At 47.0% G+C, this 18754-nt stretch overlaps 1 long non-coding RNA gene across 2 annotated transcripts in view; it reads left to right on the top strand.

The window, feature by feature from the left end:
- The window catches only part of LOC134911729 (uncharacterized), a 175010-nt gene that overhangs the window by 151439 nt on the left and 4817 nt on the right, over positions 1-18754 (top strand). For both annotated transcript variants that reach the window (XR_010176800.1, XR_010176801.1), the window contains one exon: positions 3958-4101. This is a non-coding gene — a long non-coding RNA (uncharacterized LOC134911729). The remainder of the gene's footprint in view (positions 1-3957; positions 4102-18754) is intronic.

Raw genomic sequence — 18754 nt, 5'->3', positions numbered from 1 at the left:
GCGGCGGCAGTGGATGCACTGACGTCACCTTGGGTGTATCCGTCGGTGTACATTTTCCCTCCGCTTCCTCTCATTCCAAAGGTTCTGAGAATCCTTAGAAAATCACAGATTTCAGCGCTCTCTTGTAGTTCCAGACTGGCCAAGGAGAATTTGGTACCCGGATCTTCAGGAGTTGTTAGTCGAAGATTCATGGCCTCTTCCTCATCGCGAGGATCTGCTGCGGCAGGGGCCGTTCATCTATCAAGACTTACAGCGGCTACGTTTGACGGCATGGCGGTCGACCTCCAGATTTTAGCCCGTAAGGGTATTCCCGATGAAGTCATTCCCACTCTTATTCTTGATAGGAAGGGTGTGACGTCGAAACACTATCACCGTATTTGGAGGAAATATATTTCCTGGTGCGAGTCCAAGAAAGCTTCAGTGGAGAAGTTTGACCTTGGACGGTTTCTCCACTTTCTACAAAATGGAGTGAATGCAGGCCTTAAATTAGGCTCCATAAAAGTGCAGATTTCTGCTTTATCAATTTTCTTTCAGAAACAATTGGCCTCACTTCCTGAGGTGCAGACCTTTGTAAAAGGGGTCCTGCACATCCAACCACCTTTTGTGCCCCTTGTGGCACCTTGGGATCTTAATGTGTTTTTAACATTACTAAAATCACATTGGTTTGAACCTTTAAGTAAAGTGGAGTTGAAATTCCTCACTTGGAAGGTTGTCATTTTGTTAGCATTGGCATCCGCAAGGCGGGTGTCTGAATTGGCGGCCTTGTCTCACAAGAGCCCTTATTTGATCTTCCATGAGGATAGGGCAGAATTGAGAACTCAGCAATAATTTCTGCCAAAGGTGGTTTCCTCTTTTCCTATTAAGCAACCTATTGTGATGCCAGTGGCTACTGGCACTTTGGCTGAGGAAAAGTCTCTGGATGTCGTCAGAGCTCTGAACATTTACGTTGCCAGAACGGCTCCAGTTAGAAAAACAGAATCTCTGTTTGTGCTATATGCTCCCAATAAACTTTGGTATCCTGCTTCCAATCAGACCATTCCCCGCTGGATATGTCACACGATTCAGCAGGCTCATTTCACGGCAAGTTTGCCGTTACCTAAATCTGTAAAAGCCCTTTCCACTAGAAAGGTGGGCTTGTCTTGGGCGGCTGCCCGGGGTGTCTCAGCATTACAACTTTGCCGAGCAGCTACTTGGTCAGGGTCAAACACGTTTGCTAAGTTTTACAAGTTTGATACCTTGGCCGATGAAGACCTAAAGTTTTGTCAATCCGTGCGGCATAGTCGTCCGCACTCTCCCGCCCGGTATAGAGCTTTGGTATGATCCCATGGTTCTTTTGGTGTCCCCAACATCCTCAAGGACGTAATAGAAAACAGGATTTAAATACCTACCGGTAAATCCTTTTCTATAAGTCCGTAGAGGATGTTGGGCGCCCGTCCCAGTGCATTCTGTATCTGCAGTTTAGCTCTGGTTACAAACATATTGTGTTATGGTTTCTTCAGCTTGTTGCTGAATTTTGTTCATGTACGTTGGCATGTGTTCAGTTGAATGCCATGTTATTCGGCATGTTTATGGCGTGAGCTGGTATGATGCTCACCTTGTTTGTTGAGTCCTTTCCTCAAAATGTCCATCTCTCCGGGCACAGTTTCAAACTGATTCTGGAGAGGGATATAGAGGGAGGAGCCAGGTCACGCCCCTTTGAAAGTCTAAAAGTGCCCATGTCTCCTGTGGATCCGTCTAAATCCCATGGTTCTTTTGGTGTCCCCTACATCCTCTACGGACTTATAGAAAAGGATTTATCGGTAGTTATTAAAATCCTGTTATTTTTGTCAAAAATTTGCTAAAACATGCTCCATGTACCAAAGAAAAAACTTTCTTCATGTCTTGATTTTGACATTAAAGTTTTTTTGAATGGGACAAACTAGGATATAACTATGTTTTATAAAAATAGGTTTTAAATGCAGCGTTGCCTTATGTCTTGTTCATTTAGCGTAGTGTCTTGCATAATAAATAGATGTCAATCAGTTTCTGGCAGATAACCTTAATATTAGCACACAATTTCTTTAGACAATCAGCACAAGCGTGGAGAGAAGTGGCAAAAGAAGCCATACCAATTTAGTTAGGTATTGCAATCGAAGGAATAACATCTATTACACAGTTTGTTAAAATATAACAAATTGGTCAACAACGTGTTTTTGTTTACTGTATATTTATCCAGTCTATTACCTAATCCTCTTTATAGTATATTTATCAAGTCTAATTTAGATTTAAAGGGTCAACTTTCTTTCTGCTGCGGGGTACACTGGACTACAGAAGAATTAACATCGTAGTGTAGAGTTGGATCTTGATCAGAATAAGCAACAGGAGCTTTGTTTTTGACTGTTGCCAAGATGCATTGCGCCACATCCTCTATAACCCCGAATCCATGGCATTGAGCTCCGTTTGTAAGTAGGTGACATGCAGTAAGCTCTTTCAGCAAGGTACACTGGAGTTCACACGGCACCCACCCTGACGCACTTATCTTCTTTGGTTTGGTATTGGTATAGCCGATAACACCTTCAACCTGCATGTGAGTGTGTGGTGTAATTGGCTACGAGTGGTTGTCCCCTCTGGTACCTGCTACTGCTTTGGGATGGTTAAGGAATCTGTCCTCATTTGCATGGATACTGGGTTATTGAGGAGGCGGCGCTATGCAGCTTAGGAACAGCCAAAGCTTTGAGCCTGTTGATGACTTGAATCAAGATCTTACTCTACACACCGAAGTCAATCCTTGAGGAGCCCAGTGTACTTCGCAGAAAAGGGATTTTGAAATGGTAAGTTTTTAGCATAAATTTCGTGTTTTCTGTATTATAGATCAGTTAAGCCAGTATGGAATATGATCAGTCTGATTCTTCCACGGAAACTGATTTAGAGTCTTACAGGACGCCAGTAAATGTATCCAGTTTATCAGAGGAGGAAGGACAGGGAATACTGAAAGATATAAAGCCTGTTCTGAAAAAAAGGGCACCTCGATTTACGTATCATGAAAATCTTGCACTCATAGACGGTGTTCTGGCAAACTACAAGATTTCATTTGGCAGGATTGGAGGACAAAATAGTTCTTTTGAGCGGAAGGAAAGTGTTTGGAGAAGAATTGCTAAATTAGTCTCATGCGTTGGCAAGATACCCAGAACAGCACTTGTATGTCGGAAACGTTATTCAGACTGTAAAATCACTGTTAAAAAAAAATTGTCCATACAAAAAATGCACAGTCAGAAAACTGGCGGGGGAGGTCCAATAGACATAGAGATTTCTGAATGGGAGCGAAAATTAAGTACGAAGATATCCCGAACTGCAGTAATGGGGATCAGAGAAGGGATAGACACTTTAAGACAACCTCAAAAGGATATTCCAGGTACTGTAATTGGTTTAGGAAAGAACTAAAATTTAAAGTTTTAAAAAAGGCTGTAAAATTTATAACATATATTTCTTTACAGTTCCATCTGAAAAAATAAAAAATTTGAGTTTGGAAAAAAATGTGCTTGTTTCGCCAGAAATAGAGAATTCATCAGAGTGCCTTAAAAAAAATATTGGTAAAAATAACCGAGTTTCAATAGACTTAGAAAATACTAGTTCAACTGTATGCCGGAAAAAAAAGAGGAAGGAAAATAATTTAGAATTGCATACTTATTTGGAGTCTTCCGGTTCATCTGAAATTCTACCCAAAAATTTAAATTAAAAAAAACACCAGTACTCATCAGATGTAGGATCTCAAGGTATTACTCAAAAAATTTTCGTTACTTATTTTTTAGCCTATTTCTGTAATGATTTTTAATGCTGCTTAATTATAAGTTTGCAAATTAATATTTTATACAGACACTGTTGTAAGTTGATAAATTTGATTTACTCTGATAATTTTTTAAAGTATGGTTGTTACTTGTACAAATGAAAGTAATATTGACCGATTTTTTTTATCAATAGATACACCAGCATCCATGAATCAATCTAGAATAAAAAATTTGCCAGTTCAAAACAGAATTGAAGTTTCGAAAAATCTCCACGAAAAGTCATATTTGAAAGTGGACAAAAGATGCCACACCCAAAAACCGCATTTAAAGGAAAAAGGTTGAGTTATTTAAAAATGTATTTATGTTGATTTAATTTTAAAATTTTGGATCAATGGGATTCTCTTAAATTAATACTATTGGGGTATATTCTTTTGCAGTCAAAAGCTGACGTATGTAGAAAAGAATGCATTTTTTGAATTGTTATGATCGTTTTTTTAATTCGACCTATTCAGTCAAGCACCAAAAAATTTTCAGAAAAGTTGATAATTTCGTTCTTGTGCGAAAGCAGGTTGATTGGCGGGATAGCTGCTGATCTACGTGCTTGTGTTGAAGACGGGGCAAATCCGACAAGTTTTGACCACCTTTTCGACACTCGCACTTCGAATATTGGTATGTACTATCAATGATCGTGGGTCATTGCCAATCATCGCTATAATGCTAATCGCATATGTACTAACATATGTGATTAGTATTTCAAAGCGATGCCAGGGGTGTTCTGCGATCAGTGATGATACGCAGGAGAAAGTTTGAGCAGTTTTCCGGCACCTCCCAGCCCCGGTAGGTAACGTGCATGGAGTCCCCATGATCTTCCTTCTACCCCTTGCAGCCGTAAGAAGACCAGGCTGAGCTGCGGGGGAGAAGGAAGAGGGGGGCCGGGGGAAGTTATATCAAGTTATATCATGTATGTTTCTGAAGGTAACGGTTCTGGGGCTGAACTCACTACCGGTGTTGCTGAAGCCACAGATCCTTATGAGGAGACTATAGCAGCTTTGGACTCTGGTTCTGTGGGCTCCTTGCCCCCCAGTGGGACTGTGGCAACGGGGGTACATAATGACACAATGTGGACTACTATTTCCATGCTTCAACATATGCTAGTTACTAAACTAACACCCCCTATGGGTTCGCCTATGCCGGTGCAACCGTATGTTGTCCCTGCAGCCAACTCGCCGTGGGCAGATAACTTGTCTGCTCAATTGAAGAAGTTGAACCAGTCCTTGACTACTAAAAAGTCTGACCCTCGCTCGCATAATACCAAGCGGTCCTTTAAGCGAGCTCCTTTCTCCTCACAATCCACTGCTGTCACTGACACCTCGTCAGATGAAGATGGCGCTTAAACTGACACCACAGATTCTGACACAGATACTGCTGATAGGGAGGGTAGTTCACATGTGGATGTTCCTGATCTTTTGGAGGCTATTAAGTTAATTTTACAGATTATGGATGATCCCGAGCCATCGCCCCTCCTAAGTTACCAGATAGGTTCAAGCGTCAGAAGGTGGTTAATCAAGTTTTACCTCACTCTGACCACCTAGTGGATATACGTCAGGAATCCTGGGGAAACCCGGGAAAAAAGTTTGTGCCTCAAAAGAAGATGCTGGCTCGCTTTCCCCTCGCGCCATAGCTGTCGAAAAATTTGGAAACGCCTCCTCCAGTAGACTCACATGTGGCTAGGATGGTGGTTTCCACAGCTCTACCTGTCACTACCGTCACGTCTCTAAAAGAGCCTACGGATAAACGTGTGGAGGGTTGTCTGAAAGCGATTTACAACCCTCACGGATGCTGCACTAAGGCCCACTATTGCAACAACGTGGGCTGCAGAGGCTTTTGAAGCATGGGCCCTAGATTTTGAAGCTGAAATCTCTTCTGACCATGCTAGACAATGCCTGTCATATATTGTCACATCTTCTTACTATATTAAAGAGGCGGCTTCTGATGCCGGTATCCTAGCAGCCAAAGGCCTTTACTACGTCAGTCCTGGCTTGCCGGATATTGTGGCTGAGATCCTGGTCTGTGGATCAGGACTCTAGAAAAACCATGAAGGTATTCCATTTCAAGGGAGATATTCTGTTTGGGGAGGACTTAAATAAGATTGTTGCTGACTTGGCTACTGCCAAAACTGCCTGTCTGCCAATTACCGCTCCTTCTGTGTCGAATGCAAAAGGTACTTCCTTTCGCCACTTTCGTCCTTCAGGTAAAGCAAAAGGTCAGGCGTACAACAAGCAGGCCCGCACTGCCAAACCTGGTAAGCCATAGCCCAAAAGAGCCTGGGCTGCCCGTCAGCCAGCTTCCAAGACCAATAATCCTGCCACATGAATGGGCAGGCCTTCCCCTGGGGGATCCCAGGGTGAGGGTCCGGGTTTTAGGGTAAACCCAAGAATGCAAAAATAAATTGTATAGGTTGCTGCGCTGTAAGAGCTGCTCAGGTTATTGAAGATACAGAGTTGAATTATAATGGACCGAGCGCTGTGTATGCTAGTGGGTGGTGTTCTGTGCCAAAAAATTGCTAATACTAATACAAATAAATAAAATAAAAATGAAAATAAATAAAAATAAAAATAAATAAATAAAAATAATAAAATGAAGTGAAATAAGAATAAGATAAATAAAATAAAAAATAAAAAAAGGTTAGAGTGAAAGAAGGAAAGGTTTAAGAATAAATGCAATGTTTACAGCTCCTCTGTGGGTATGTGGAGCTAGGAGACGCTTATTCAGCAGGGAAGAAAATACAGTCTTTTAAATTGAAGCTGTCCCTGTCTTACCCTGAAAGTTATTTTCGATGGTTCCAATGTTCTTTATTGGGACAGGTGGGCAGGCTTCTTCTGTAGTGGTGGCTGTGACTGTTTCCCTGTTCTCTCCCCCGCTGGCCGCACTGTAGCCGCTATTCTGTCCGAATCGTCGCGACCGGAAGTTCGGGTCTTTACTTCCGGTTGTTCGTGAGCTGGCGGCGATAGCGGTTCTAGTGGTTCTAGCGTCTTGTGTGTCTTGTGTGTCTGCTCCTTAGTATGTTCCAACGCGTTTCAAATCCAATTCGGATTCTTTTTCACTTCCTTCACTTCCTATTTTTATTAGTATTAGCAATTTTTTGGCACAGAACACCACCCACTAGCATACACAGCGCTCGGTCCATTATAATTAAACCCAAGAATGGTTGAAGACCACTTCCGATGCCTGGGTATGGGAAATCGTCACTCAAGGTTACTCCATAGACTTCAAAAACCGACCTCCACATCGATTTTGACGGACAGACGTCTCGTTGGACCAGACAAAGACAAACACTCTACATTCGGAGGTACAGACCCTCCTGGACACAGGAGTCGTAGTTAAGGTGCCTCTTGCTCAGAGGGGCCGGGGGTACTATTCTCCGCTGTTTCTAGTTCCAAAACCGAATGGGTCCTCTCGACCCATTCTCAATCTCAAGGCATTGAACAGGTTTGTGAAAGTTTCCAAGTTCCGTATGGAAACCCTCCGCGCTATAGTTCTGGCCTTGGAACCTGGGGACTACATGGTCTCCCTGGATATACAGGATGCTTACCTGCATATTCCTATAGCAGCGCCACATCAGCAATACCTGAGGTTTGCTATTGGAAATCTCCATTCCCAGTTTCGGGCATTACCTTTCTCTGACGTCCTAGTGGATGCTGGGACTCCGTCAGGACCATGGGGATTAGCGGCTCCGCAGGAGACAGGGCACAAAAATAAAAGCTTTAGGACTAGGTGGTGTGCACTGGCTCCTCCCCCTATGACCCTCCTCCAAGCCTCAGTTAGGTTTTTGTGCCCGTCCGAGCAGGGTGCAATCTAGGTGGCTCTCCTAAAGAGCTGCTTAGAAAAAGTTATTAGGTTTTTTATTTTCAGTGAGTCCTGCTGGCAACAGGCTCACTGCAACGAGGGACTTAGGGGAGAAGAAGTGAACTCACCTGCGTGCAGGATGGATTGGCTTCTTAGGCTACTGGACACCATTAGCTCCAGAGGGATCGAACACAGGCCCAGCCATGGAGTCCGGTCCCGGAGCCGCGCCGCCGACCCCCTTGCAGATGCCGAAAAGTGAAGAGGTCCAGAAACCGGCGGCAGAAGACTTTTCAGTCTTCATGAGGTAGCGCACAGCACTGCAGCTGTGCGCCATTGTTGTCAGCACACTTCACACCAGCGGTCACTGAGGGTGCAGGGCGCTGGGGGGGGGGGGGGGCGCCCTGGGCAGCAATGATAATACCTTGTTCTGGCTAAAAATACATCACATATAGCCCCTGGGGCTATATGGATGTATTTAACCCCTGCCAGGTCTCACAAACACCGGGAGAAGAGCCCGCCGAAATAGGGGGCAGGGCCTATCTCCTCAGCACACAGCGCCATTTTCCTGCACAGCTCCGCTGCGAGGAAGGCTCCCAGGACTCTCCCCTGCACTGCACTACAGAAACAGGGTAAAAAAACAGAGAGGGGGGGCACTTTTTTGGCGATATTGATATATTAAGCTGCTATAAAGGAAACAACACTTCTGTAGGGTTGTTCCTATATATTTATGGCGCTTGGGTGTGTGCTGGCAAACTCTCCCTCTGTCTCCCCAAAGGGCTAGTGGGGTCCTGTCTTCGATAAGAGCATTCCCTGTGTGTCTGCTGTGTGTCGGTACGTGTGTGTCGACATGTATGAGGACGATGTTGGTGTGGAGGCGGAGCAATTGCCGGTAATGGTGATGTCACCCCCTAGGGAGTCGACACCGGAATGGATGGCTTTGTTTATGGAATTACGTGATAATGTCAGCACGTTACAAAAATCAGTTGACGACATGAGACGGCCGGCAAACCAGTTAGTACCTGTCCAGGCGTCTCAGACACCGTCAGGGGCTGTAAAACGCCCTTTACCTCAGTCGGTCGACACAGACCCAGACACGGACACCGAATCTAGTGTCGACGGTGAAGAAACAAACGTATTTTCCAGTAGGGCCACACGTTATATGATCACGGCAATGAAGGAGGCTTTGCATATCTCTGATACTGCAAGTACCACAAAAAGGGGTATTATGTGGGGTCTGAAAAAACTACCTGTAGTTTTTCCTGAATCAGAGGAATTGAAGGTTAGGGCGCGCTGGGAAACACCCCCTAGGGTGGATAAGGCACTCACACGCTTATCAAAACAAGTGGCGTTACCGTCTCCTGAAACGGCCGCCCTCAAGGATCCAGCTATTAGGAGGCTGGAAACTACCCTGAAAAGTATATACACTCATACTGGTGTTATACTGCGACCAGCCATCGCCTCTGCATGGATGTGCAGTGCTGGGGTGGTTTGGTCGGATTCCCTGACTGAAAATATTGATACCCTGGATAGGGACAGTATTTTATTGACTATAGAGCAATTAAAGGATGCTTTTCTTTATATGCGAGATGCTCAGAGGGATATTTGCACTCTGGCATCGAGAGTAAGTGCGATGTCCATATCTGCCAGAAGAAGTTTATGGACGCGACAGTGGTCAGGTGATGCGGATTCCAAACGGCATATGGAAGTATTGCCGTATAAAGGGGAGGAATTATTTGGGGTCGGTCTATCGGATTTGGTGGCCACGGCAACAGCCGGGAAATCCACCTTTTTACCTCAGGTCCCCTCCCAACAGAAAAAGACACCGTCTTTTCAGCCGCAGTCCTTTCGTTCCTATAAGAACAAGCGGGCAAAAGGACAGTCATATCTGCCCCGAGGCAAAGGAAAGGGTAAGAGAGTGCACCAAGCAGCTCCCTCCCAGGAGCAGAAGCCCTCCCCGGCTTCTGCAAAGCCCTCAGCATGACGTTGGGGCTTTACAAGCGGACTCAGGGGCGGTGGGGGGTCGACTCAAGAATTTCAGCGCACAGTGGGCTCACTCACAGGTGGACCCCTGGATCCTGCAGGTAGTATCTCAGGGTTACAGGTTGGAAGGTACCCCTTCTACAACAGGGAAAGGGGTATTACTCCACGCTATTTGTGGTACCGAAGCCGGACGGCTCGGTAAGACCTATTCTAAATCTGAAATCTTTGAACCTGTACATACAAAAATTCAAGTTCAAGATGGAGTCACTCAGAGCAGGGATAGCGAATCTGGAAGAAGGGGACTTTATGGTGTCCCTGGACATCAAGGATGCTTACCTGCATGTCCCAATTTGCCCTTCACATCAAGGGTACCTCAGGTTCGTGGTGCAAAACTGTCATTATCAGTTTCAGACGCTGCCGTTTGGATTGTCCACGGCACCTCGGGTCTTTACCAAGGTAATGGCCGAAATGATGTTTCTTCTGCGAAGAAAAGGCGTATTAATTATCCCTTACTTGGACGATCTCCTGATAAGGGCAAGGTCCAGAGAACAGCTGGGGGACGTAGTAGCACTACCCAAAGTAGTGCTGCAACAGCACGGGTGGATTCTGAATTTTCCAAAATCTCAATTGACCCCGACGACACGTCTGCTGTTCCTGGGAATGATTCTGGACACGGTTCAGAAAAAGGTGTTTCTTCCGGAGGAGAAAGCCAGGGAGTTATCCGAACTTGTCAGGAACCTCCTAAAACCAGGAAAAGTGTCTGTGCATCAATGCACAAGAGTCCTGGGAAAAATGGTGGCTTCTTACGAAGCGATTCCATTCGGCAGATTCCACGCACGAACTTTTCAGTGGGATCTGCTGGACAAATGGTCCGGATCGCATCTGCAGATGCATCAGCGGATAACTTTGTCTCCACGGACAAGGGTGTCTCTTCTGTGGTGGTTGCAGAGTGCTCATCTGTTAGAGGGCCGCAGATTCGGCATACAGGACTGGGTCCTGGTGACCACGGATGCCAGTCTGAGAGGCTGGGGAGCGGTCACACAGGGAAGAAACTTCCAGGGAGTGTGGTCAAGCCTGGAGATGTCTCTTCACATAAATATACTGGAGCTAAGAGCGATTTACAATGCTCTAAGCCTGGCAAAACCCCTGCTTCAGGGTCAGCCGGTGTTGATCCAGTCGGACAACATCACGGCAGTCGCCCACGTAAACAGACAGGGCGGCACAAGAAGCAGGAGGGCAATGGCAGAAGCTGCAAGGATTCTTCGCTGGGCGGAAGATCATGTGATAGCACTGTCAGCAGTGTTCATTCCGGGAGTGGACAACTGGGAAGCGGACATCCTCAGCAGACACGATCTACACCCGGGAGAGTGGGGACTTCATCCAGAAGTCTTCCACATGATTGTGAACCGTTGGGAAAAACCAAAGGTGGATATGATGGCGTCCCGCCTCAACAAAAAACTGGACAGGTATTGCGCCAGGTCAAGAGACCCTCAGGCAATAGCTGTGGACGCTCTGGTAACACCGTGGGTGTTCCAGTCAGTGTATGTGTTTCCTCCTCTGCCTCTCATACCAAAAGTACTGAGAATTATACGGCAAAGGGGAGTAAGAACGATACTCGTGGCTCCGGATTGGCCAAGAAGAACTTGGTACCCGGAACTTCAGGAGATGCTCACGGAAGATCCGTGGCCTCTACCTCTAAGACGGGACCTGCTTCAGCAGGGACCGTGTCTATTCCAAGACTTACCGCGGCGGCGTTTGACGGCATGGCGGTTGAACGCCGAATTCTAAGGGAAAAAGGCATTCCGGAAGAGGTCATCCCTACCCTGGTAAAAGCCAGGAAGGAGGTGACTGCACAACATTATCACCGCATTTGGAGAAAATATGTTGCGTGGTGTGAGGCCAGGAAGGCCCCGACAGAGGAATTTCAACTGGGTCGATTCCTACATTTCCTGCAAACAGGATTGTCTATGGGCCTCAAATTAGGGTCCATTAAGGTTCAAATTTCGACCCCTGTCGATTTTCTTCCAGAAAGAATTGGCTTCAGTTCCTGAAGTCCAGACTTTTGTAAAAGGAGTACTACATATACAGCCCCCGGTCGTGCCCCCAGTGGCTCCGTGGGATCTTAATGTAGTTTTGGATTTTCTCAAATCCCATTGGTTTGAGCCACTCAAATCGGTGGATTTGAAATATCTTACATGGAAAGTAACCATGCTACTGGCCCTGGCTTCAGCCAGGAGAGTGTCAGAATTGGCGGCTTTATCGTATAAAAGCCCATATCTGATTTTCCATTCGGACAGGGCAGAACTGCGGACGCGTCCTCAGTTTCTGCCTAAGGTGGTTTCAGCGTTTCACCTGAACCAGCCTATTGTGGTGCCTGCGGCTACTAGCGATTTGGAGGATTCCAAGTTGCTGGACGTTGTCAGGGCATTGAAAATATATATTTCAAGGACGGCTGGAGTCAGAAAATCTGACTCGCTGTTTATACTGTATGCACCCAACAAGCTGGGTGCTCTTGCTTCTAAGCAGACGATTGCTCGTTGGATTTGTAGCACAATTCAACTTGCACATTCTGTGGCAGGCCTGCCACAGCCTAAATCTATCAAGGCCCATTCCACAAGGAAGGTGGGCTCATCTTGGGCGGCTGCCCGAGGGGTCTCGGCATTACAACTCTGCCGAGCAGCTACGTGGTCGGGGGAGAACACGTTTGTAAAATTCTACAAATTTGATACCCTGGCTAAAGAGGACCTGGAGTTCTCTCATTCGGTGCTGCAGAGTCATCCGCACTCTCCCGCCCGTTTGGGAGCTTTGGTATAATCCCCATGGTCCTGACGGAGTCCCAGCATCCACTAGGACGTCAGAGAAAATAAGATTTTACTTACCGATAAATCTATTTCTCGTAGTCCGTAGTGGATGCTGGGCGCCCATCCCAAGTGCGGATTGTCTGCAATACTTGTACATAGTTATTGTTACAAAAAAAGCGGGTTGTTATTGTTGTGAGCCGTCTGTTCAGAGGCTCCTACGTTTGTCATACTGTTAACTGGGTTCAGATCACAGGTTATACGGTGTGATTGGTGTGGCTGGTATGAGTCTTACCCGGGATTCAAAATCCTTCCTTATTGTGTACGCTCGTCCGGGCACAGTATCCTAACTGAGGCTTGGAGGAGGGTCATAGGGGGAGGAGCCAGTGCACACCACCTAGTCCTAAAGCTTTTATTTTTGTGCCCTGTCTCCTGCGGAGCCGCTAATCCCCATGGTCCTGACGGAGTCCCAGCATCCACTACGGACTACGAGAAATAGATTTATCGGTAAGTAAAATCTTATTTTTTGGTTTAACAACGGCTCCGCGAGCCTTCTCCAAAGTTATGGTGGTGATGACGGTGGTACTCCGCCGTCAAGGGGTCAGTATACTGCTGTATCTGGATTACTTGTTAATCCAGGCAAATTCCCCAGAACATCTCCTACGTCATCTGGATAAGACGGTCCGGTTTCTACAAGCCCACGGGTGGCTCATCAACTGGAAGAAATCCTCCCTGGTCCCTGCTCAGAGCATGGTGTACCTGGGAGCGTTGTTGGACACTCACAACCAGAAGTTGTTGTTGTCTCTGGAGAAAGTCCTGAAGCTTCAGGACAGGATTCTTTGCTTCCATTCTCGTTCGCAATTGTTGATACATTCGGCGATGCAGATGCAGGGCCTAATGGTATCAGCATTCAACATGGTGGAGTATGCTCAATTCCATTCTCGCCTCCTCCAGAGGCTGATTCTAGCCAAGTGGGACGGCTTGCCTTACCGGATCAGGTCTCACATGATCTCATTGACTCCAGAGGTCCATCTGTCACTGCGCTAGTGGCTCCAGGACCAATGATTGTGCAGGGGCCGTCCCTTCTGGATATCCGGCTGGGTCCTGTTGACGACAGATACCAGTCTAAGAGGTTGGGGTGCGGTGCTGAAGCAACACTCCCTTCAGGGTCGGTGGACCAAGGAGGAGTCCCTCCTCTCGATCAACATTCTGGAATTGCGGGCGGTCTTCAATGCGTTGAACCTGGCCCAGCATTTAATTCAGAACCGTCTTGTTCAAGTACAGTTGGACAACGCCATCCCAGTGGCTTACATAAATCATCAAGGAGGCACTCGATGCCGCTTGGCAATGAAGGAAGTCTCACGGATTCTACGTTGGGCGGAACACCATCTACCGGCCATATCGGCAATATTCATTTGGTGAGTCCAGTATAGGGAAGCAGACTATCACAGTCGGCAGGACGTACACGCCGAAAAGTGGGGCATCCATCCAGAAGTGTTTCAACTCCTTGGGCACAGTTTAACGTAGACTAGCTTGGAGGGGGGACATAGTATGGGAGGAGCTGTCCACAGTCTTAGATTTTTAAAGTGCCAACTCCCAGTTACTGCCTACTATATAACCCATTTTAAGTGTTCTCCAGTGTCCCCTGTGGAATGGTTGAAATGGAAAAATCGGTAAGTTATAAATTCCTAATGTCTGAATAAGCTATTTTGATGTTCAGAAGGGAAAATGTATAGAATGACATAAGTTATTTAGACTCTCCATTATCTTTACAGACATTTTACTGTCTACTAATGAAAACATATATTCAATCAGTGAAGAATCTGGAGCGTCCAACTCTACATTCCACGAAAAAGAGACATCAACAAAACTTGTAGATGACTATGGTACTCCAAAAATTTTGGACCCGAGTAATCCGAAAGATAATATCATATCCTCTGATGATTATACGCAATCTCCCGTAGTAACATCCAGTCCAATACCCATTATTTCAAGTCCAAAGCCTAGAAAGAGGAGTGAGGAACCTGTGAAGCTTGCAATGGATCTTACTAATTTAATCACTACAGCATTGGATAACAGTCACAATTCACTTCATGAAGAAGTCATAGTCTTTGAACGAGAATTAAGCTCCATACACAAATCTATTCACAAGTACGGATCAGAAAGGAATGACATCCAAAAAAAATTACTTGAGAATTTCATAGAAATGAAAAATATTGGGGGGCGTGGCCTGGCCATGGAGAGGGGAAGACGTGCTGAATCAGTGCTCCTGCTCCTGACAATATAAATCACCCTCCCGGCAACAGATAAAGCCTCATAACCAACACCCCAAGGAGGTCGAGCTCCTGCTGGCTGTGGAGCGGTGGGTTGCGGAAGCCGGCGGGTGCCCCTGAGACCCGTGCGGGTTGCGGCCTACCTGCTCGGCAGAAGCCAGGGCCTGGAGTAGTGAGGCACCCGGACCGGAAGTGCCGCGGCGAGATTGTGAGCGGGGCCGCAGCGGTGGATCGGGGTCTCTGGACAGCTTCCCCGTGGTGCGGTCTCCCCACCTGCAGTGAGCCGACCGGGCCGGAGGACTCCCCCGGAGCTGATCACGACCCCGCTGGGTGGCCGGACGGCGCGTGAGCGCGGAAACGCGGCGGTGCCGATCGATCTGTCCGCGGCTGCTGCTGCCGCTGTAACCAACCTCATTGCGGACGCCAGACCCGGCGGGAGAGGCTGTGACCGCGGGGATCAGACCCACTAACACCACCACCGAATCTGGAGGGAATCTCCTCTCCCTTCCACTAAGGCCTGTGACAGGAATCCAAAGCCGCCATCTTGCTCCCTGGCACTCGGCCGGAGTAAAGGTAAAGCTGCACTGCATCATACTTTCCTCACCCCTGCAGGATTGCAGAACCAGCTCGCACTACCGCCCGTAGCTGAGACGGCCATAGAAATGCTTTAATACCTACCATGTGTACCTAGGCCACTGGATGAGAGGTTGGGCTGCGATTCACCCCAGCTGCAGGGATAGCACCTGAAAGAGTTACGGCTCCATTATTGTGACACACAGATCCATGTATCCTCGAATCATTCTTATGATGATATAATACAATATAATAAAATACTACGCGTGCCATATTTATGTAGCTGGACTTTATATATAATACTCTTTGGCACCTTCCTCCCGACTCCTTTGTTGGTGTACCTGAAGCTGACAATCCGTCCCCCTCTGGTGGCCGCTGCTGTTAATTACTTGATCTACACTAACTGAAGCCTGGAATAACTCACAATTTGGACCTCGGTTAATCTCTACGAATTTGCTGCGGCTCCCTCCTCCACCCTACGAGCTACCTAAAGCCTGAAATACTTGCCTTCCCACTCCCATAGGAGCCCGGCTGGAGCCGTAAGTCAGCAACCTGACCTGCCTGGGCCGCTCGCCTACTATACAATTTACGGACTGTGTCCTTTCTTTAATAATTTTTTCTTCCTTTTTTTTCTTTTTCTCTCCCACTCCTTCCCCCTTTTTATATATACCATTATGTCCAAAAACAAGAAAGCAATGCAAGCCCCGACTAACTTCTTTGGCTCAAAATCAAAGGGCCCGCAGAACCCCAACATGACCACAAACTCCCCTCCCTCTCCGTGCTCTTCAGAACCGGGGATCGACTCCCAGATTCAGGCGGTAATGTCGAGCCTACTGGAGGGAGTGCAGTCCGCGTTCAAACAGGAACTCTCAAACGCTATTGCAGAATTTAAATCGGACCTAACAGCTCTCGGTAACCGAACGGATGCATTGGAAACAAAGACTGATGATCTCTGCTTGCTCCCAACATCGCCTTGACAGAGAGCTCATTAGGTTGCACGAAGAAATGGAGACTCTTAAAGAGCGACAAGAGGACCAAGAAAATCGCTCGCGTAGGAATAACTTACGAATACGCAATGTTCCGGAATCGGTCTTCGGCCCATCGCTGCCGTCTTTCCTGAGAGAATTCTACACACACCTCGTACCAGACCTCACAGACGTAGAGTGTCTCTGTGATAGGGCTCATAGAGCACTTCGTGCAAAACCCTCTCCCGCTCAACCGCCCAGGGATGTTATTGTCCGTTTCCATTATTTCCGTTCAAAAGAGAAAATCCTGTCCTCTGTCCGGGACTCCCCAGAGATCCTGTTTAAAGTTATGCAGTTACAAATCTTTCAGGATCTGGCTCCCTCCACTATCCAAAAACGACGGGACCTCCAATCGGTCACCCGGGTCCTGCGACAGCACCAGATAAGATATAGATGGGGATTCTCCTTTCAACTTCATGTTTCAGTCAACAACTCTGTTCACTCTGTCAAAACTTTGACTCAAGGACAGGAATTGCTGGCAAATCTGGATCTCCTCCCAGTATCATCGGCAGTCGACTTGGCGACCCCATCATCTAAATCGTCACACCCTCAGCCTCCCCTTCCTGACTGGACAAGGGTGACCCGCCAGCGCACTGTGGACAGTGATCCTCCCTGACCTGGGGGGACCCCCCTCGCAGTGGTTTGCCCTCAAAATGTTGGAGCAGCGCCTCCGTGCCTCGTAATGAGCAATGGCTGCAGAGGATTTGACCTCCGTCCAAAATCCAATGTCGTAACTATCGTCTGTTACTGCTGTTACAGTTAAGTTATATTAGCTTGTACTCCCGTGGTAACCCCCCCCTTACCCACCCTTCCCCCCCCCCTTTTTTTATGTATTTATTTATTTATTTATTAATTGTCTGGACACAGTCCTATATGTTCTATATTATATTATGTTTTTTATAGCTGTAAAGTGGCCACGACCACACTCATCCCTTGTGGTCCGGGTAGTCTACCCTCTCTCACATGGTACTTCAGTTACCCCCCAACACTCCCTTTCTGTTGTATACATTGTTACTTATGCAGTTTTCTTTTCCTGCGGTCCTCGAAAGGGACCCACAATTTCAGGGATTTGTCCCCGTTTGGGTTTTTTCTTCTCTATGTTTCTCCCCTTCTCTTTTGTCTTGTGGCTTCTGTCTGACCCTTCCGCTCCTTCTCTCTCTCTGTCCCGAGGGGTGGCCTCCTCCTGGCTCAAATAGTATTTTATCTGACCATGTTTTGCAATATGTCGTACTCCCTCATGTGAATAGCCATGTCCCTTAAAATATTTTCGGTCAATGTAAATGGCCTGAACTCCCCTAAGAAGCGTACTGTGTTTCTGAGTGCTTGCAGGCGAGAGAAAGTCGACATAGCCTTTCTTCAGGAAACACATCTCACTGGTTCCCATACTCAGCTTAAAGGTAAATGGTTCTCCCAGTCCTACTTTGCCTCGGCGGACTGTAAAAAACGTGGGACAGCCATTTTAATTCACCGTAATATTCCGTTTATCCACTCTAGGACAGTGACGGACCCAGACGGACGGTTTCTTATGGTGATGGGTACCCTCCGCTCTGTGGCTCTCACTTTGGTCTCCATTTACGCTCCCAACCAAGACCAATCTCTGTTTTTTGACTCTCTGTCTAAACGCCTGTCCCGAGAAGCACAGGGAAGCATTATCATAGGCGGTGATTTTAATACCATCATCGACACGTTGTTAGATAGATCCGGCCCTCCACCTCACGCTTCCACGACATCCCTGCCTCGGGCCTCCCGCACTCTCACTGCTACCTTGAAACACCACGGCCTCTGTGACACCTGGCGATCCCAACACCCCCACACCAAAGATTCTACCCATTTCTCGGCTCCACATCAACACTATTCCAGGATCGATATGATCCACATCTCCTCTGCCCTTGTACCACTGATTTCTGATGCGGGTATCACGCCACTGACATGGACGGACCATGCTGGGGTTTACCTTCTCATAGATATATACCGCTCACCACGTAGGAAATACAAATGGCGTCTTGACGATTCGCTTTTGCAACACCCTTCTGCACTGGAGGAAATTCGACTAGCAATTACACATTACTTCACCGAAAATACATCTCCTGACATCTCGCTTAGTGTCCTGTGGGAAGCTCACAAGGCCACGATTCGCGGCGCTTTGCTGGCGAAATCGTCGGCAATTAGGAAAAAAGCTGCGCAGGAGATTACCTCACTCGAATCAGAAATAGCCACCTTACTAACTAGACATAAAGCATCCCCCGACGCTTCCCTGCTCTCTCAGATTGACTCCCTCCGGGGACAACTTAATACCCTTCTTTCTACCCGTGCAGCACTAATTCTTCGGAAGCTACAGCAATGCTTTTATGATAAAATGGATAAAATAGACTCCCTACTGGCCAACAAACTACGTCGTAAACAGGCGCTGGGCGCAATAGATAAGTTGTACTCGCCACAAAGGGGAACCTACACATATGACCCTGAAGTGATGACCGAAGATTTCCGCTTGTTTT

This window comes from Pseudophryne corroboree, chromosome 4 (assembly GCF_028390025.1).
Source record: "Pseudophryne corroboree isolate aPseCor3 chromosome 4, aPseCor3.hap2, whole genome shotgun sequence".
Lineage (NCBI taxonomy): Eukaryota > Metazoa > Chordata > Amphibia > Anura > Myobatrachidae > Pseudophryne > Pseudophryne corroboree.
Note: the sequence above shows the minus strand (reverse complement) of the source record. Positions and strands in the feature narration are given on the sequence as shown.